Below are 22677 nucleotides of genomic sequence, written 5' to 3'. Positions count from 1 at the left end.
AAGATCTGATGATCAAGGACAAGGACATAGTTGCGAGTGTTCTTCCCTTTGGAGGCTCGGATCATTGGCCGGTTCAACTGGACATTCAGGGCATTGGCAAACCTAACAATAGACCTTTCAGATTCGAGAATATCTGGCTCTCCCACCCAGATTTCCATAATAACATTGCCATCTGGTGGACTGAAGATTTAGAAATTCAAGGCACCAGAATGTTCCTTCTTCAAAAAAGACTCAAACACATTAAACTCTGGCTCAAGGAGTGGAACAAGAAGGAATATGGCAACATTTTTGAAGCAAAAAAAATTGTGGAAGGAAAAATGCAGAACCTCAACCAAACCCTGATTACAAAGGGTTTTGATAAGGAGCAAAATGAACTGGCAAATAAATATCATCAAGACTGGGAGAACCTATGTAAACAAGAGGAGATTTTTTGGAGGCAGAAATCCAGAGTGCAATGGCTAAAAGAAGGAGATCGCAACACTGGATTCTTCCACAGATCCACTATGGCAAACAGAGCTCACAACAGGATTTCTTCTATTAAGGACAAGAAAGGTAACATGCTCAGCATGCATGAAGAAATCGAAGCAGTACTGGTTCAGCACTTTCGAGGCATTGCTCAAGAAACCTGCTCTAATAGAGATCAATCTATCAGGGATATTTCTAGACATATACCTAAGCTGGTTTCCAAAGAAGACAATTTCAACCTCAACAGACCAGTGTCAAAAGAGGAGGTCAGTGAGGTCCTTAAAGAGATGCAAAATGGCAAGGCACCAAGTCCGGATGGGTTCAATGTAGACTTCGTCAAAGCTTGTTGGAATATAGTAAAACAGGACATTATGAACGTGGTGGAAGACTCAAGAAGGGATAAAACTATCCTGAAGGTGCTTAACACCACCTTTATTGCCCTGATCCCCAAACAGGAGGTAGCCCAAATGCCGGAAAGATTCAGACCCATAGCCCTGTGCAATGTTGTCTACAAAATTATTTCCAAAGTGGTTGCCAATAGACTCAAACCCCTTCTTCCTACCCTGGTGTCAGTGGAACAATCAGGATATGTGGAAGGTAGACAAATCCTTGACAACATCATTCAAGCTCATGAGGTGGTTCACTCGTTGACAAGCAATAAGAAAGCTGGTATGATCATGCAACTGGACATAGCCAAAGCCTATGACAAGCTAAACTGGACTTACATCATAAAAGTTCTCACTGCTTTTGGGTTTGATCATAACTGGGTCAGATGGGTCATGGCCCTAGTTACTTCACCCAGTTTTTCAATCTTGGTTAATGGATCACCCTCAGAGACTTTCACTCCTTCAAGAGGCTTAAGGCAGGGAGATCCACTCTCTCCCTTTCTTTTTATACTCATGATGGAAGGGCTGGGACAAATGATCAGACATGCCAAGGTAGTGGGTGCAGTCAAAGGTCTCCAACTTTCTGAAGAGGGTCGCGCTTTAACCCATCAACAATTTGTGGATGATACCATGCTGCAAGGAATCCCCACGGTCAAGGAAGCTCTTGCCTATAAGCAAATCCTGAGAGACTTTGCCATGGCTTCAGGTTTGGAGGTAAATCTCTCTAAATCTAAGATTTTTTTCTTTAACACTCACATTGCCATTCAAAGAAATATAGCCAAAATTCTGGGCTTCCAAAGAGAGCTCCTCCCCTCGAAATATTTGGGAGTTCCTCTTACGGCCAAACCCTTACACAAGAGTATATGGGAACCTGTAATTAACAAATTGCAAGACAAAATCAGGAAGTGGACTTTTAGATCTCTAAATTTGGCCAGTAGGTTAGTGCTAACCAAAGCTGTCCTTCAATCCATCCCTGTCTTTATGCTATCTGTTCTCCCAGCTCCTCAAAGTGTCCTACATTAGCTCAGATCCATTCAAAGGGATTTCCTTTGGGGTAAGGGGGAGGATCGTAAGAAATGGGCCTTGGTAGCTTGGGATAAGATCTCCAAACCTAAGAGCTTTGGTGGGCTAGGTTTGGATGACCCTAACATACTCAACAAGGCTCTAGGAGCCAAATTATGGTGGCGATGGGTTAAAGAGCCAAAGGTGCAATGGGCAACTGTTTGGAAAGAAAAATATGTTAGCACATGGTATAACCAAGATCTAATAAGAATGTCTGGTCACAAAAAGGGCTTGCACATTTGGAACAAGGCCTGGATAACTAAAGTTTGGCACAAGGAAACAGCTTCTGGGAAATAAGAGATGGAAATCTCAGCCTGTTCTGGGAGGATAGATGGAAACAAGAATCTATTTTATTAAACGAAGACCTAAGGGATCTCAAGGAAAACACTGATAATAATAGACTTTCTAAGGTCAAAGACTTTTGGGAGCAAACCAATAACAATGACAAATGGAGAATCTGGAGGAATTTTGATTTTAGGGACAACAGCGCCCTGAAGGCTAAAGTAGAAACTCTCAAGAAAATTTTGGATCAAAGGAAGATTCTGAAATCTGAGGGCCACGATCAGTTGAGATGGGGAAACAATAATGAGGGGGTTTTTAACCTCAAGGAAGCAAAGCTCATTCTCCTTGACCTTAACTCTCAATTTCCAGATAAAACCTGGCTTAACCTTTGGAGACACTAGGGCTGGATGAAAATTAAACTATTCATGTGGCTGGTTCAACATAGGAAAATTCTGACCTGGGACAATATCAGGAAGAGGGGTATTTTGGGACCCTCCAGATGCCAGCTCTGTGAGGCTCAAGAGGAAACTATGGAGCACCTCCTCAACAGTTGTATGTTCTCCTCTAGTCTGTGGGATTCTTTTGCCTTTATTTTCCATCAAACGGATAGAGACAAAAATAATATCTGCAACACCCTGACCAACTGGAGGAGAGATTTTTCAGACAATGTAGTTCTCGCCACTTCTTGGACTCTCTTTCCAAGCTTCATTGTTTGGAATGTTTGGAAAGAGAGGAACAACCGAATCTTCAAAGATGAAAAGAGGACTTCCCATTGCATTTTTGAGCTGATCTTAAAACAGCTCAAGGAAACGGTCAGTACCACAGTGCGAAATCTCCCTAAGAACCCCCCTTCGACTACTGACCTAGGAATTCTCTGTGAGCTGGGCCTGCAAAACATATCTCCTCAGGGTCTGGATAGAAATCTTATCTCCCTGAAGAATGAAAATGATTTTTGGCATCCTCCTCCAAAGGTTTATCTGAAATTCAACATAGATGGAGCTTCAAAAGGCAACCCAGGTACCGTTGGTTATGGAGGGGTGTTAAGAGATGAGAATGGTAGTGTCCTCTTCATCTTCCACTGTCATCTGGGACAAGCTACTAACAACTTGGCAGAATTGATGGCTATGGAGCAATGTTTGGATTTCCTGAATTAGGAAAACAAGCAAAACGTGATAGTCGAGGCGGACTCTGCACTGATTATCAATTCAGTCAAGAAAATCAGTGGGGGAACTAAGCCAGAAAAAGCCTCAAAAAATTGGAGACTGATTTAGGGCTTTCAGTGGATACAACACCACCTACAGAGCCTTCGTACAGTTGACTTTAGGCATGTTCGAAGGTCGGTGAACAAGTTGGCAGACTTGCTAGCCAACCAAGGTGTTATCAGCACAGAGGATAGAGTGGCTTCAAATTGGAATGAGTTGCCTCAGAGTAGGTTAAAGGCGATTCTACATGAACAAGCAGAAAATGATAGGTCGAAGTTTTGTGGCAGAGCCGTGGACCAGGAACCAAGTTGACTCGAACTTTGCATTGGACTGCCTGTCGAGGGGCCTTGTTTCTTTTCCGACCATATTTTTGGTGGATGGTTCCTCCGTCATTTGCTCGGGCTGGGCGGGAGGCTTGACAGGCACTCTCGGCAGCAGCTTTTCTGAGAATTTTCCGAATAGTATCGGTAAACCGGCTATGGAGAGGTTTCCTGGCGATCGCACACCCCGCAGGCGGAAAGCGGTTTTCTCGTTTTGGCAGCGATTCCTTTCAGGAGGAGGCACGTGGCAGTGGGGCCGGATTGAATACCGCCCCCATCGCTAGCTATTGTTCGGCATTCTTAGTTGGTGCGATATGACCCATGACCGTCAGATCCATTATGGTAAATCAACGGCGGCGAAAGGTCGAGCAGGTTGGGGGATTTGCCAGTTAAGTGGCGTGCTTCTTCCCTCTGCGATTTTGTCCGGTGCCGTTGATTTGGGCCCGTCGGATCTTCTTTGTAGATTCAGGAGTACACTTTGTTTGTCGGCGGGGTTTGCGTGGGCCCACCATTGAAGATTGGTTTCTTTGGGGCACGGTTCTCTCCATGGCCCAGAGGGCCAGTGGGGCCCTTTTTTCTTTTGCTCTGTTCCACTACTCTGGCTCATTTTGGGCTTTTTCCTATTTAGCTTTGCTGAGTGGAAAGGCTAGTTTTTTGAGGCCGAGACTTATGCCATGGCCCGGTCTCGGTTCCTTTGGAGGGTCTCTCTCCTGCACCACCTTTCTGGGTGGTTTTTTGTAAATTTGTATTTTATTAATGTTAAAGAAGGTCCTACTCTTGCTTCAGCAAAAAAAAAAAAAAAAAAAAAAAAAACTCTTTATTTTTTATTATTACTATTTTATTTTGTTAATGTAACTATTATTTTATCATTTTTAAATATAAAATTATGTGACAAATAACAATGTGTTTCTATGTAAGTTTATATAAATAATTTGGTATTAAAATTTTTGAATTTATGCACTCTTGCCTCTAACTTAAAAAGGATCATTTAGTGTTGTAAAGATTCCAGATGTTGAATATAATAAGTTAGTAACTTGGCAGGCATCAAATATCATTTTTGTGGATCAACCTACTGGAACTAGTTTTAGTTACAACACTAGCGGATGTGACCATCGTCATGATGACAAGGGTGTTAGTAATGATATGTATGACTTTCTACAAGTATGTTTCATTTCTTCCACATGTGATGTATTTGTTACGTACCTAGTATAGAGATGGAAATTTTCTTTTTTCAATTAGCAATTTAACCATTTTTTGGGTGGCCCATGTACAAGTTCAACTTGTCAATTTGTAAGCAAAACAAACTTGTAGTTTCTTGTCAATGAATGCAAAGTTCAACTCTAACAAGTTTTGCCAATATCTGCTAGTCATTTTTTAAAGAACACCTGGAGTATAAAAATAATGACTTCTTTATCACTGGGGATTCATATGGTGGACACTACGTTCCAACAGCTACAAGCAGGGTTCACCAAGGAAACAAAAACAATGAGGGTCTTCCAATAAATTTGAAGGTATAGTGTGTTAGATTCTTTTGTTTTGTTGTTTTGTGTTATATGGCTTATCACCTTTGTGCTCCTCTATATGGAGGTTTAAGAGACAAATATAACTGATGGGCATGTGCATCCATTCTATTTTTATTATTAATCAGAATTTTTTCAATTATATTAACTTTTATAAACAAGTCAGATGTTATTGGGAAGCTTTTTAAAGATCATTTTTCGTCTCTAAGTATTTCAAACTTCCTGCGAGGATTTGCAATTGGTAATGGACTTACTGATCCAATAATCCAGTATAAAGAATACATGGATTATGCATTGGAGATGGGTTTGATTAGGGAAGATGATTACAATCGGATCAACAAAATCCATCCAGTATGTGAATAGTCCATAAAAATTTATGGTGAGTTAAAACCTAATATTTATTGCTCACCCTTAATGGAAAACTAGGTTTATCATGTAATTGTTTTGGTAATATTTTTGAGTGGATTTTTGCTAGCTTTTCCCTGATTGGAAGGACAACATAGTTGGACCAATGCAGCTTGTGAACTATCCATAAAATTTTTGTTGAGGGCTTTTAGAACTTTTCCTCAGTGGAAGAATTGTTTGTTGATGTGGTTTTTGAAACATTCAATGTATTTTTAAAGTTTTTTGTGCAAGTGTTTACCATAACAGTGGTAAAGTCTTATATGTATCTCAAATTATTTGGTGGAACTGATGATTTTCACTTTTCTAGTTAGTTCATTATTGTTTATTTTGTGTTTTTATAAACATTTAACAATATGTTCAACTTAATTTTTATCGTCCTTGATAATATATCGCATGCATTGGATACTTGTAGACCTATAAACCATAAAAAGAGCCCAAAAGCCTCAAAAATATTAAAAAAAATTGAAATACACCTATGAATATAAACCATTTCAACAAATTTTAAGGAATGTCCTTTTTTCCCAGATTTATTGGTCATTCCTGAGGCTGAAACCCTATTAAAATTTGGAACAAAATGCATATTTTCATATTTATGAGATATATACTTGTTGAATTGTATTTGTATTTTTGTTCATATTCAAATCTTGCTACTATGTTTTAAATTGCGAGAATCTTGATGACTAAATGATGTTTTCTTTATGATCCTTAAAACCATTTGTGAAGTGTTTCGAGGAACTGGTTACAGGTGATCTTATGCTCAATTCTTCATCGAAGGTTCTTAATGTAGGTTCTGATTATAATCGGTGTGATATCTTTCCAGGTACCAAAGGGACTGACACTTGCATTGCATCATACTCAGTGTGCACCTCAATTCACAATTCCATTTTGGCATTAGATTGGAATATCAATGTAAGACATTATCGCTTAACTTCTAAATACTGGAACGACATGATTTTTATTTTATGAACGTTTTATATCCGAAATGTATTTTTTATCACTTTACTTTATATTTTGCAATACTATGATAATCAGAAGGAGTGCATTGGTGACATGTGCTATGATTTCTCAAATATGGAGTAGTGCTTAAAAAATGCTTCTGTTCAAGATGCCCTAGGGGTTGGTAGCCGAAAAATTTTCCCCTATAGCCCCTTTTTTTTAAAGATATGCTCATTGACTAGATGCGGAATATGGAAGTTAGCATTCCAACACTCTTGAAGGATGGTGTCAAGTTGTTATTTTATGCAGGAGAATATGATCTCACTTGCAATTGGTTAGGAAACGATGTTGTATACATAGAACATATTGTTTTTTTTTTCTGGATAGTGACTTTATTTGTAGCGGTGTTTTTCAGTTTTGTCAGCCAAAACTTCAAAATTGAAGAGTTAATTGTTCAAATAAAGTGTCTTTTAGGCAATTTAAAATGGGTGAATTCCATGGATTGGTCCAAAAATAATGTAAGTACATCTAAGATAGGGTTAAATTTTTATCAAGGGAGTTGGTTTCCTAAGTTGGGATTTAATTATTTAATGTATTTTCCTATAGCTTTAGGAGAGAATAAGAATTATTGTAAATAGGAGAAGGTTCGAGAGTATTTAGGAAGAATTGAGTGATTTGTGGGTTAGTTATATCTTATTTAGAGATAAGGGATTAGATGAGATATTTTATGGATCATGAGAGATATGTTAGGAGTTTGTTTAGGATCCAGAGCCTACTTTGGGTTCATATGCACTTGTATAAATCTAGGGGAGCCCATGAGGCATGTAAGCAAGAATAAGTAAGGAATGAGAGGCCAATGAGTGGACCAAGAGTTCTCATATAAATATTTTATTTATTAATGAATTATTTCTGAGTTTCTAGGTGCATATGTATTGTGGATCTCATTTTATGTTGTGTGTGTTAATTTTTAGTTGCAGACTTATACTTGTGATATAATTTTTGGTATTAGAACCGGACCAAGGGCCGTGAAAATGGAAATAACCATCGATATAATCATTTCTACATGAATGACAAAGCCTTCTTGTGCTACTGAGCATAGTTACCAAATACGGCCACCGTTAAAAATACGAAAATTCACCCGTACAATTTGAATACCAAATAGTTCGATAAAATTCGATCCGGTTCATAGTGTAGGTGCTTAACGATTTGGGTGCATGTACGATTCATTACCTGGCATAGTTAATGGCTACAGATGGTTTATTAACTAAATAAAAAATAGATTGTTGGGGTATGGCATGCTGCAGAGAAAAATAAAAATTGTCGGAGTATGGCACGCTGCAGAGTAAAACAAAAATTGTTGCAGTATGGCATGCAACAGAAAAAAACAAAAATTGTTGCAGTATGTCAAGCAGCAGAGAAAGACAAAAGATTCACCTAGTGGATTGTTCATTCACTAAACACAAATAGATCATTGTTGTATGACATGCACGCATAGGAAAATAGAAATTGCTGGGGTATAGCATGCACCCAGCTAAAAACATAAAAAATTGCTGCTTTATAACATGCACGGAGCTAAAAACATAAAAATTAGGAGACTTATGGGTTATTTAGATTTTATAGGTTAAATGAGTAATAACAGTTATGATCAAAATTCTCAATCTCAAAGGTAAGTTGTAGAGTTATGAGCATTGATGTTATTGAATCTTATTTTTTGGTTAGATTTTTCCCACTCACAGAGAAGGAAATGGAAGTATTTAAATTAGAAAATTTCTTTTTTCAAAAATAAGCGGTTGATTGTTTTATAAAATAAATTTGAATATTAATTTTCTAAATAGAGAAGGATTTTACATTAATGAATCTTTGAAATCAAAGAAAGAATATAGGTTTTTGAAAAGAGTATATGGTTTGGAGGGAAATGCACAGAACGATATATTTTCTGGTTAGATTTTTCCCACTCATAGAGAAGGAAATGGAAGTATTTAAATTAGAAAATTTCTTTTTTCAAAGACAAGAGGTTGATTTTTCTATAAAATAAATTTGAATATTAATTTTCTAAATAAACAAGGATTTTATATTAATAAAATTTTGAAATCAAAGAAAGAATATAGGTTTTTGAAAAGAGTATATAGTTTGGAGGGAAATGCACAAAAAGAAATGGAAGTACCTAAATTAGAAAATTTCTTTAAGAATATAGGTTTTTGAAAAGAGTATATAGTTTGGAGGGAAGAGGTGAGTGTAAATTCTTTTTTAGTGGATTTGGTTCTGAAGATTTTTTATTATATACAGTTATAAGTTATATAAAATTCAAAATAAATTAGAAAGAAGATAGCTAAAAATATTTTTAAAATATATTATTTAAAAAATGTTTAAGAAGTGTATTATCGAATTTTTTTCAAATTGAAAATTTTTCATTCGAATTTTTATCGTATCGATTCGAATTCGAATTTGGTAACTATGCTACTGAGCTGCATTGAATATCTGAAGAGTTTTGTGTCAAAGTTGCTATTGATACTGTTGTTACCCAAGTCCTGATGAAAAACAAATTGAGCTTCTAGCGTGAAGATTCAGGTAGATTGAACGAGCCAATTAGTAAAAGAGTTATTTTATTGCATCATGGAACTGTGTGGAGCTGTGTATTGTTGGGAGGATCAACAAGGGTCGCGTTCAGCTATTGAAAAATGTGAGTGTCCAGCAATGAGTCTGGTGCATTCATGTGCCATGAGGAAACTATGAGTCGAAGCATTAAAACATATGTTGGAGTTTACAGCTAAACCAAAAGACAAACAACAGCAAATATACATCATAAAATAGACACGGGGTTTAACGTGGTTCACCCAACCATTCTGGGCTACGTCCACCAAACATAGGCATCGGTGATCTTTATTAATAAAACAGGAGATTACATAATTAATCAATTCCTCAGAAACTCTCATCATCCAGCTATCCGTATGAATACCTATTTTATAGCAAGGAGAATCTAACTGCCTCTCACATCAAATTTAGGATGCATTAATTCTCTCCCAATAACCTGGAGCTAATCCAGCAACAGATTTCTATTGTTGTCACACACTGGGATTTTTGCCTATTTCATCTAAAACAGAAAATCTCAACAATCTCCACCTTGACAACAATTAGCCTGATGCCCTGTTTGTTTATTATTTTTATCTTTTCTGCAAGCCAAGAGAAGCCAAACACCAACGTAGCTTCTCTAACAAAACTGGTTTCGTGAACATGTCTGCACAGTTTTCCTTTGTATGCACCTTTTCAAGAGAAACTCCCCTTTCAGTGATAACCTGTCTTACAAAATGGTACTTAATTGGAATATGCTTTGATTTACTATGATAGGCTGGATTCTTAGCCAAATGTATTGCACTTTGACTATCACAAAGTAACTTGATGTTGTCCTGTAACCTACCAAACTCACCAAGCAAACCTTTCAACCACACCGCCTCTTTGCAAGCATGTGAAGCAGCAATGTATTCTGCTTCAGTAGTGGATAAAGCAACAATGTTTTGTAGCTTTGACATCCAGCTAATAGCTCCACCTGCAAGAGTAAAGACATATCCTGAAGTTGACCTTCTCTTATCCAAATCACCTGCAAAATCAGAATCAACATATCCGCAAACAGATTCACTACTCTTATTGTAAGTAATACAATAACTACTTGTGCCTCTCAAATACCGAAGCACCCATTTCACTGCTGACCAGTGTTCTTTACCCGGATTTGCCATATACCTGCTGACAACCCCAACTGCATGTGAAATATCTGGTCGCGTACACACCATCGCATACATTAAACACCCTACTACATTAGCATATGGAATTCGAGACATAAATTCCTTTTCTTCATCTGAATTAGGACATAAACTCGAAGAAAGCTTGAAATGGGAAGCTAAAGGGACTGACACAGGCTTCACATTGTTCATACCAAACCTCAAAAGTATTTTCTCAACATACTTCTGTTGTGATAGCCACAGCTTACCATTGCCCCTGTCTCTGAAAATTTCCATGCCCAAAATCTGTCTTGCTGCTCCTAGATCTTTCATATCAAACGTCCTTGCCATCTGAGTCTTCAACCTGTTGATTTCTTCAATGCTTTTGCTTGCTAAAAGCATATCGTCAACATACAACACTAAGATAATGAACATGCCATTACTTAACTGCTTAAAGTAAACACAATGATCATATTCACTTCTTACATATTTCTGACTCAACATGAAAGAATCAAACTTCTTATACCACTGCCGAGGCGACTGCTTCAGGCCATATAATGACTTCTTGAGCCTGCAGACAAATTTCTCATTGCGATGCTGAACAAACCCTTCTGGTTGTTCCATATAAATTTCCTCATCTAAATCACCATGTAAAAAAGCAGTCTTAACATCTAGTTGTTGTAATTCTAAATCAAGCAAAGCCACTAATGCTAACACAATTCTAATTGAAACAATTTTAACCACTGGTGAAAATATCTCATGAAAGTCTATGCCAGCTTTCTGAGAAAACCCTTTTGCAACCAGCCTCGCTTTGTACCTATCTTCCGTATCATTCACACCCCGTTTCACCTTGAACACCCACTTACATCCCACAGTTTTCCTGCCTTTGGGAAGTTCAACCAGATCCCATGTGCCATTCTTACCTAAGGCCATCATTTCTTCCTTCATGGCTACTTTCCATTTGTCACTCTTTGAACCTTCTACAGCTTCCTGATAACACAATGGTTCATCATCATTAGCGGTCAAAGCAACTGAAGTAACATAATCATCATACCTTCTCGGAGGACGTTTGATCCTTGTAGACCTCCTTAAGGATGTTTCTGGTGCTTCCACAATTGGCTATCTATCATTTGTAGGAACTTCTTCATGATTTCCATCTGCGACCTGTTCATGACCTCCATTTGAACCCTGTTCATAATCTGACTCTGAAACTTGTTCATGACTAGAATCTGAACTATGGTCATCATGACTATCATCAGAAGTGTTGTCAAACTAAATGTGCTGAAAATCAGATACATCATCCTGTTTCAATTTATTATCTACATCTAACTGTACAAGAGAGGATTCATCAAACTTTATATCTCTGTTGATGATTATTTTGCGGGTAGTAGGATCCCACAATCTAAATCCCTTTGTTCCATCACCATACCCAACAAAGACATACCTTTTCGATTTCGGATATAATTTAGTTCGTTGATGTTTAGGCACTAGAGCATATGCATCACAACCAAACACTCTGAGTTTAGAATAGTCACAAGGGTGTCCTTTCCATACCTCTTGCGGAATCTTGCAGCCTATCGCCATTGATGGAGATCGGTTTATCACATAACAAGTTGTTGCCACCGCTTCCGTCCACAACTCCTTTTGCAATCCGGCGTTACTCAACATACTCCTTGCTCTCTCTAGAAGAGTCTTGTTCATGCGTTCAGCAACTCCATTCTGCTGAGGAGTATAAACCGTGGTCTTATGTCTCTCGATCCCTGCATCCTTGCAATAGTTGTCAAACTCCTTGGAAGTAAACTCACCACCATTGTCAGTTCTTAAACATTTTATTGTTCTACCAGTGCTGTTTTCTACCAATGCTCTAAACTGCTTGAAAATTGTAAAAACATCAGACTTCCTCTTCAACATGTAGACCCATACTTTCCTAGAAAAATCATCAATAAATGATACAAAATAAGACGAGCCACCATATGAGGTTGTAGGTGCTAGACCCAAAACATCTGAATGGATATAATCAAGTATTCCTTTACTAGTATGTTTGCCTGTTTTAAACTTTTGTTTACTTTGTTTGCCAAACAGACAATGTTTACAGAAATCTAACTTTCCAGATCTTAGATTAGGAAGTAACTTGCGATCAGCCAAAATCTTTAACCCTCTTTCGCTCATATGGCCCAACCTCTGATGCCATAAGCGAATGGAACTACTGTCATGTTCAGACACAGTAGACACATTAACTGACCCTGTTCTTCCTTCTAACTGAAACAGATTTCCTACTTTCTTAGCTTTCATTACTAGTAGGATACCTTTGTAAATTTTCATTACTCCACCTTGAATGACAGTTTTATATCCATTTGTATCAAGTGCCCCTAGTGAAATTAGATTTTTTCTTAAATCTAGTACATGTCTTACATCAGTTAACATTTTGGTTGTCCCATCAAACATTTTCAGCTGTATACTCCCTATTCCCACAATATTAGATGTGACATCATTACCCATGTACACGACTCCATCATTCACTGATCTATATGTCTTAAACCAGTCTCTATAAATACACATGTGGTTTGATGCACCGGAATCTAGCAACCAATGTTGATCATGATTTGACAAATTAACTGACAAGACTTCGTCGCTCATACCTGAACCAGATGCTGAACCTGTATCAGTCGTGTTTTCTTCCTTCTTTTCTGTCGATGAAGCTTCTTTAGAAGTTTGTTGTCGCTTCCAGCAATCCTTCTTCAAATGCCCTGATTTGTCGCAGAACCAGCACTTGACTTTACTCTTCTTCCCCTTGGACTTTGAACGCGAATTGTTGCGCTTACCAGAGCGTCTTTCTCTAGAACAACCTCTATCCATCATTGCCTCTGATGTAGAGGTGTCAGCACTCGACCGCTTCCTGATTTCCTTGGACAACAAAGCTCCGACGACATCATCAAATTCAATGGTTTCGGATGAACTAAGACTTATAGACGTGACAAAATGATCCCATGACTCAGGCAACGAGCACAATAAAGTTATGGCTTTATCCTCGCCTTCAATTTTTACTTCTATGCTTTCTAATTGCACCATTAAAGTATTAAAAACATTCAAATGGTCAGTAATGGAAGTACCTTCCTTCATTCGCAGACTGTATAGCTGCCGCTTCAGGAGAATCCGATTTGTCAAGGATTTTGTCATATACAGCTTCTCCAATTTCGTCCACAAACCAGCCGCTGTCTTCTCTGACACGATGTTAAATAAAACATCATCAGCCAAACACAACCGAATTCCGCTCAAGGCTCTTCCATCCAATTCATTCCACTCATCATCTGTCACGGGATAAGGCAGTTTGGATCTGCCCAACAACGCCTTTGCCACGCCCTGCTGTACCAGGAGATCATGCATCTTTACCTTCTAGATCTCGAAATTATTTTTGCCATTAAATTTCTCGATTTCAAATCGGGCACTCTGAGTTTTTGCCATCTCGTCTAAATCAAAGAATCTCCAATTTCAATTTTTTTTTTTTAAAATTGAATCTCAATAAATGCGTATGCTTCAGTTTACCTTCGCCTTTAAAAAAAAATGAATCGCAATAAATGCCTATGTCTCAGTTTACCCCCTTTGTTTTGCTGTACAAATCTCAAATTTCAATTTAAAAACAAATGGCGCTTGCTAATAACCACAAGAACCGCGCCAAATAAAAAACGCTCTAAGTGATGACAAAATGGCGCGAGAATTCCACTCAAATGCGCGCCTATCGGCTCATTAGCGCATTGGCGCACTTAATTAATGCGTTTCCGCGCTAATTCAATTGGTTGGCGCGACTGTTATTGCATTACCCGCGCTAATAAGGAAATTAATAGCAAACGACAAAAAAATCAACAAATGCACTCAGCAATTTGTATTACCTGCGTGTTCTGGCAAACGCTCCGTGGATGTAATAAACCACCATACCCGGCGTTAAATGGTATGCAATCATGCGATTTTAAAAAAAAATGGAATCCCTACGCTGTATCACCGTTGTATCACCAGCAATCATGCGATTTTAAAAAAATGGAATCCCCACGCTGTATCACCGTTGTATCACCAGCAATCATGCGATTTTAAAAAATTGGAATCCCCACGCTGTATCACCGTTGTATCACCAGAAATCATGCGATTAAAAAAAAAAAATGGAATCCCCACGCTGTATCACCGTTGTATGACATACATATAAAACACAGCGCATATATTTAATCTCCCACGCAGCAAAAACTTAAGATATCCACGCAGTTTTATAACACAGATCCATGTCGTTGTATAACATATCCACTGCACGCAAGTTTATCACATATCCACGCCAATCAAAGGAATAGTCCAGCAATCTCGATGCCTTTGTGCTCCACCTCCAGCACGCAAGTCCAACTTTTCTAGCAATTACACCTCATAGTTATGGTTGCTGCAAATCGCCACGCAGGTGCAGCAATGCAACAGGTATAGATCAGCGTTGTCATATATCATGTAAACCTCCACGCAGGCGGATAGGAGTTCAACACAGCCAGCGCTCCACCTTCAGTCCGGTCCAGCTGCGCCAGGCCTCCAACTGCTCTGATACCACTTGTTGGAGTTTACAGCTAAACCAAAAGACAAACAACATCAAATATACATCATAAAATAGACACAGGGTTTAACGTGGTTCACCCAACCATTCTGGGTTACGTCCACCAAACATAGGCATCGACGATCTTTATTAATAAAACAGGAGATTACATAATTAATCAATTCCTCATAAACTCTCATCATCCAGCTATCCGTATGAATACCTATTTTATAGCAAGGAGAATCTAACTGCCTCTCACATCAAATTTAGGATGCATTAATTCTCTCCCAATAACCTGGAGCTAATCCAGCAACAGATTTCTATTGTTGTCACACTTGGATTTTTGCCTATTTCATCTAAAACAGAAAATCTCAACAACATTGCATAGTCGTTGACCATCATGACCGTGTAGCGTTGGAGTATGATACATGTGGAAATTTGTTCGTGTAGCGTGAAACATTGTATTATTTCGACTGGGGCAAATGAAGCTTACAACACTGTAAGTAATTTGCATTAGAAATCATCATTGAAGTCCGGGCATCGGAAATTTGTTGAATTCCGATTTTAAATCACATTGAAGAGAGAGAACCGGTGAAAAAAATGTGAAGTCATGGAACCCATGCCAGAGTTGTGTGATAAAAAACAAAAATCAAACTCCTTGTTGAGCCACTTAAAGTTGGTGTCAAGTTGCTTGTCGCCATGAAGCTTGTGTACATGAAGTTGTGTTGAAGAAGCATTGACCAGTGGTTGAGATCTACTTTCCAGAGACAAATGGAAATGATCTTTAAATTATAGTTATGTAATGGGATTTCGTAATGTCATGTTAATACATCGAGAGAGGAGTGATAAAAGATATTAATGATATATTAAAGTTAGGTGTATTTTTGGAAATCTGAAGAATTTTCAAAGTTTTGAGGGATTCGAATATCACATATTGTATACGTATATGAAGTCATAAGCATGTGAGCTCATGAACAAAGGAGAGATGTAAGTGGAGAGTCATAAGAGAGTGATTAAAAATAGAAAAAGGTGTATTTTTTTCACATTTTTAATTGTATGTGCTTTCGAGGGAGACATAAGGGTTTAGCAATGTTTTGTGCAAAATATGTAGAAATGATATTTTATTAAATTATTATTTGTAGTGATGGAGTGGTAAGAAGTTAATATAATGTTATTTTAGAGTGATAAGTCATAGGTTGATTTGTTACCTTTGTAATATTTGGAGGAATAAGTACGATTTTTAATTTGTAATATTTTGTTGGAGTGATAAGTGATTTTTAAAGAAAGGTCCATTGATGTAAAGAATTGATGTCAAATTAGAAGTCTAGAGTTAACGAGTCATAAATCAAGTCAAAAGTGCATTTAAATTTGAATCATTGAATGTAATGGGTGCATGATCGGTAGAGCTCTTCACCCAGAGTTTGGACAAGGGATACTGTAGTTGTTATCAACAAAGGAAGAAAAGTACAAAGGAGTGATTAGAAAGAAAGTTCAAGTGAAGTGAACCATTGACCAAGTTAAAAACGAGCAACTTGGTAAAGTGTTAGTTCAATTGCAGTGAACAAGGTGAAATTCACAAAAGAAGAAGATGAATATGACTATGGATAGTCATTTACAGAATCCAGAAAAAACCACAGTGATGCCATAGTAGTTGGTGTAAGTGATGAAGAGTTCGAGAAAGAGATTGTTGAGTTGGAGGCATGATTTGACATGTGGATGGAGTTGTTACACAATCACAAACATGGATGGATAATGAAGAAGACAATTAGAAGGCCTATCAAGTAGTTGATGGCAAGCAGACAAAAGCGCAAGTTGAAAGTTTTGTTAAAGGAAGCAGAAACACTCCAGATAACCGAGATGAATGTATGAATTTGTGAACCAGAACAAGGACTGATGATTGGTGAGGATGATGATGATATGAACGTGGGTTTTATTCCCACAAACGGCGCCACAAACTATTTAGAAGATATGCATATGATGACTAAATCATCGATGGAAGATAACAATCATGTTGGTTTTAAATCTGACAATTGGTGTGTGGATGCAAGATATGTTACAGATGATGGACGAGACACTAATTTTGTTTCATGCAAGGATGAAGACCAATCTACTTAAATAATTTATGAGCGTGATCATAAAATGCTGATGAAATGTGAAGAAGAACTACAATTGCTAGAAAATATGGTGATGGAACCTGAATCTAATCAAGTTGCAGATAATAAAAAGAAATGTTCAATCACTGAAAATGTGGAACTTGAATGTAATTTGAAATTTAATGATGATGAATTGATATTCCAAGTGTTATGCAACCAGCTTATAAAATAGAAGAAAGATAGATTAGCGACTTCAAAATCAGCCTCTTTGAGGGGACAACCTCCTTTACATTACACAAATGAAAAATTCTTAGATGATACAAATGAAAAAACCTCCTTTCTATATATAGGAGTATAAGGGATCATAATATAATCAAAGTCGATATAACAATAATAATATAAGGGAACAACAATAACAATAGTGGGTTTCTATGGGGCACACTAATAACAATATGGGGACAATAGGGAAACAAAAATAATAATAAGGGATACAATAACAATAGTAATGTGGGAATCTCTAGTCTTATAGGGACCTAACATGCCCCTCTCCTTCAAAAAAGTGTTGTCCTCAATGCTTGAGTATTTATAGATCCTTCTGTATAAAATTCTCATCCTCCCATGTGGAATCTTCAGCGGGTAAGTTCTTCCACTTGATGAGATACTTTGAAATTGATCGATTTTGTAGCTGTCGAGTTTTTGTTTCTGTGACTGCTTTAGGTTCCAATATGATTTTTCTTTCCTCGTCAAGTTTTGAAAATATTCTTTGAATTGGGATCTTGTTACCTATAACCCTCTTTAAACATGAAACATGGAAAAGTAAGTGCACTCGAGAAGTTGCAGGAAGCTCCAATTTGTATTCCATAGTACCAATCTTTTGCAACACCTTGTACGGACCATAATACTTTGGTGATAATTTGTTATCCTTCTTATCTTGCTTAAGGGACATTTGTTTATATGGTTGTAACCATGGAAAAAAAGTTATAGCAAAAATGACACGATGACCTGTTTGGAGCAGCGAAACCCTATAATCCAAAGCTCTAATACCAAATGTTATGCAACCAGCTCATAAAATAGAAGAAATATAAATCAATGACTTCAAAAGCAGCCTCTTCGAGGGGGAAACCTCCTTTACATTACACAAATGAACAATTCTTGGATGATACAAATGAAAAAACCTCATTTCTATATATAGGAGTCCAATGGGTCACAATATAATCAAAGCCAACATAACAATAATAATATAAGGGCACAACAATAAAAATAGTGAGCTTCTATGGGGCACACTAATAACAATATGGAGAAAATAGGAGCACAACAATAATAATAAGGGATACAAGGACAATAGTAATGGGGGAATCTATAGTGACCTAACGCAAAGCCAATAATAGTAAATTTTAGCTAGAAACTAGATTGAATATTGAAATTAAAAGATTAAAAAAATTGATGGAAAAAGCACATAAACTAAGATATTGCAAGAAGGAGAAAAAGACAAGAACGTGATACATTTGACTACACTAGTGTACATTAGAAAAAAAAAAGGAAGAGAATTGCAGCATAAAATTTGGAAACCCAGTGAATTAAAAGTCACAATCATTGAAGCAGAACAACAAAGAATGGATGATCAACAATAGACTAAAGTTTGGGATCAAGGAGGAGTTTTATCAACTTATAAAGACATATGGTCGAGAGACCATCATTTTCTTTTACATGGGGAGTCTGATCCAGATGCATCTAACCCAGGGATAAATGTTTACCATGGCAGTTGGTTTCTTAAGTTAGGATTTAATTATTTAATGTATTTTCCTATAGTTTTAGGAGAGAATGAGAATTATTGTAAATAGGAGAAGGTTCGAGAGTATTTTGGAAGAATTGAGAGATTTGTGTGTTAGTTGTATCTTATCTAGAGATAAGGGATTAGATGAGAGATTTTATGGATCATGAGAGATATTTTGGGAGTTTGTTAAGAATCGAGAACCTACTTTAGGTTCAAATCCACTTTTATAAATCTAAGTGAGCCCATGACGCATGTAAGTAAGAGTATGTAAGGAATGAGAGACCAATGAGTAGGCCAAGAGTTCTCCTGTAAATATTTTATTTATTAATGGATTATTTTTGAGCTTTTAAGTGAATATGTATTGTGGATTTAATTTTATGTTGTGTGTGTTAATTTTTAGTTGCATGCCTATACATGTGACATCAGGAAATGAGAATTTCAAGTCACCTACAAATTCCTTCCTTGTAGATGATAAGGAAGCAGGTTTAATAACAAGTTATGGACCACCCATTTTTCTCGAGGTAAAAGGCACTCGATGACCATATTTGATTTCTTTGTGTGAGTACATGACTTCTTCCTTATGGATGGAATCTTCTATTCTGTTGCACCAAATTCATGATGCAGGTCATTTGGTCCCAAAGGATAAACCAAAAGAAGCCTTGGATATGTTAAAACATTGGACACAAGGAAGTATACTAACACCAACTTCATATTCTAAATACGCTGACGGAGATGCCAAAGAAGAATTTTGAAAGTTAGTTAGTTAAAACATTGGACACAAGGAAGTATACTAACACCAACTTCATATTCTAAATACGCTGACGGAGATGCCAAAGAAGAATTTTGAAAGTTAGTTAGTTAGTTATCTGGTTAACTATGTGAATTTCTCTCTTCACTTGATTTGCAGTACTGTGCATCCCCAAATAAATTCAAAATTTTGTATTTTCTAATTTGGAAAAATAATTATGCATTGGGACCATCAGTCTCGTTAACTTGTGTCAAATATTTCTATGGTCTTTTTTTAACTGTACAGAAATAATGTTTTGTATTGTGCTTACCAAGCCTTGCGGAATCATGATCATACATTGTGTTTAAGTCATATTAAGGAACATGAGTATTATGTATTGTGTTCTTATGTTGTGATGTCCGAATGGCTGAAAATAAATGTAAATTCAACAAATTTAATATATATATATATATATATATATTTTCGTTTGAATCTTAAAGTGGAGAAAAAAATTGAGCCTGGTTGTTGTCTTAATCTTTCTTTATTTAATAGATCTTAAATATACCCTGGGTTGGGTTTGGATTAATTTATGCTAATTTTTTTATAATGTATTAAAGTGAATCATAATTCTATGAAAATGTTTGATTCTTATCTAGGAACTGAGTGAGTCATTTAGAATAAGTGAATCAAAGGAAATGTACTTTCCACGTTTCAGCGTTATATCTTTAATTTTATTGTTTGTAAAGTTGATGTAAAAATATAAATCCTTTGCTCACTTCTTTTCTAACTTTAAAATTCTTCTCATACATTCAGAGGGTTTTTCCAGGTAAGACATGAGCTTAAGGTTTTTTGGATGTCAATTTTGCATCGTAAAGGTTTCAAAGATTTTTATATAAAGTTTTTTTTCCACGTTTCAAGGTTATATCTTTAATTTTATTGTTTGTAAAGTTGATGGAAAAATATAAATCCTTTGCTCACTCCTTTTCTAACTTTAAAATTCTTCTCATACATGCAGAGGGTTTTTCCAGGCAAGACATGAGCTTAAGGTTTTTTGGATGTCAATTTTGCATCGTAAAGGTTTCAAAGGTTTATATATATATATATTAAATTAATGAATAGATTTTTATTAATAGCGAAGAAAAAAAGTTTACATTTGACCTGAAATATTATGTTTCTACCATTTCTTTAATGTCTAGAACTATGAAAAAACAAAAAGATAGAGGAATGGAAGACTGACATTTATACCTAGCTACTCTTTCTACTATAAACTTAGGCAAGTCTACTACTATATACTAAACAAGAAAAGTAAACTATGTACGGTATACATATATGTATAACAAAAGAGACGAAAACCTAAGCAATCCCAAGAGAAGCCCAATTTTCATTAATAGGCCAATAACCAGATTTCTCATTGGACTCTTTAGTCCATAATTATGACTAGTGATGTGGAAATAGAGTTGGCTTGAGGGGAGGCTTGAGCTGGAGCATTGATGACCGCAAGACCTTCCTAATATGCAGCTTCAATTCTTTTTAAATTGGTTTAAATCATTGATGCATGTGATCTGATTAGTATCTAGGATGCCTACTATGGCATATTTTTAATAGACAGTGTCCCCATTTTTATCTTATTATAACATGATTGGAGATTCTTCCTCTACTTGATATAATCTAATATTAGATAGCTTAATTGGTAAATTCAACATATCCCATTAAATACGCTTTTGTGTCATTTGAGTAGACCTTGCATTATCAATCAAATGCATTGAGAAAAAGGGAATTTTCAATTTAAATGGAATCTTATCAACTTGTTGTAGTTCAAAGAGTTTTTCTAATAATTTGATTAACCATTAAGAAGGAGAGAGAAATAACCCATTTGAAGGGGAGAGAGTCTTTCCAATAATAAAGGACTAAATTTTATCCATTTTATATTGGGAGAGTCTTTCCAATAATACGGGGAGAGCCTTTCTAATAATAGTGGGATCAATTTTACTTGGTTATGAATTATGAAGGGAAAGGTTATGCATTATGAATGGGAGAGAGCATATTAAGGCCCGATTTTACCTGAAGGGGAGAGAACATTTATAATAATAGGGAGCTCACTTTGATATGGTTATGCATTATGAAGAGGAGAGAACATTTCCAAGAGTAACGGGCTGACTTTTACCCATTTTATATTTGGGAAGTCCTTTTAATAATAGGAGTTCACTCATACCTCATTTATGGTGAGAGATATAGTTGAGAGGCTTCAGAAGTTATGGGAAAAAAATATTACATTGGAAGAGGGTGTGGAAAAAGAATATTATTAAAAAAAAAAAAGTGGTGAGGAAAAATGTTATTAAAAAGTAAAAAGCTAGAATTATGGAATGATATTTTTTCAGTTACATTAATTAAAATTTTTAAAATGTAATATTGTTTAAAAGTAAGAATAATGGTTTTATAGTTGAACATAATGGTGTAGTTTTTTATTTTATCTAACGAATTGTTGAGATTTTCTGTTTTGCATAAGATAGGCAAAATCTCAGTAGATGACAACAATAGGAATCAGTTCCTAAATTAGCTCCAGGTTGTTGGGAGATGATTAATGCCTCTTATATTTGATGAAAGTGAGTTAATGAAGTTGTTAGATTCCCTTTGCTATAAAACAGGCAACCATTCGGATTGTTTGGTATGACGGGTGAGAGTTTGTGAGGATTGAATTATGTAATCTCCTGTTTGATTAATAAGATTGCCAATGCCTATATTGTGTGGACGTAGCCCAGATTGGTTGGGTGAACCACATTAATTCATGTGTCTTTATGTGCTTGATTTATCTGCTGTGTATTTGATTTAATTCTGTTGTGCATCTGATCTCCAACAATTGGTATCAGAGCATGTTGGAGGCGTCGTGTGAGCCTGCAGAAGCTTGCGTGGAGGTGGAGCGCATACTCCCTTACCTGCTGGTGCGCAGTTGATTGCTGGTGGTGTGTTGCTGGAGCGCTGGTGCGTGGAGGTATTGCGTGCTGGCCATGTCCCTTTGCTGCGTGGAGTCCCGGAGTACTGGTGCGTTGAATGGTGCAGTGGAAGGTATTTTCTAAACCTGCGTGGAGACCTGTGTGTACCTGCGTGTGCGTGAGGGCTGGTTTATTCAATACGTGTTGGCGCTGCTGAATTGCTGGTTTATTCATTGCGTGCTGGTGCTGTTGGTGCGTATGATTGCGTGCTGCATAATGGTGCGTACTGCTGCCTGGAGGGTGC

The 22677-nt window shown here is 36.7% G+C and overlaps 1 pseudogene; it reads left to right on the top strand.

The window, feature by feature from the left end:
- The first annotated feature begins 4618 nt into the window (after positions 1-4618).
- LOC149190145 (serine carboxypeptidase 3-like) lies at positions 4619-22394 on the top strand (annotated as a pseudogene).
- Positions 22395-22677: the final 283 nt, after the last annotated feature.

This window comes from Pinus tabuliformis, chromosome 3_1 (genome assembly GCF_031772625.1).
Source record: "Pinus tabuliformis cultivar Carrire ecotype Pingquan chromosome 3_1, CPIR1, whole genome shotgun sequence".
NCBI lineage: Eukaryota > Viridiplantae > Streptophyta > Pinopsida > Pinales > Pinaceae > Pinus > Pinus tabuliformis.
Note: the sequence above shows the minus strand (reverse complement) of the source record. Positions and strands in the feature narration are given on the sequence as shown.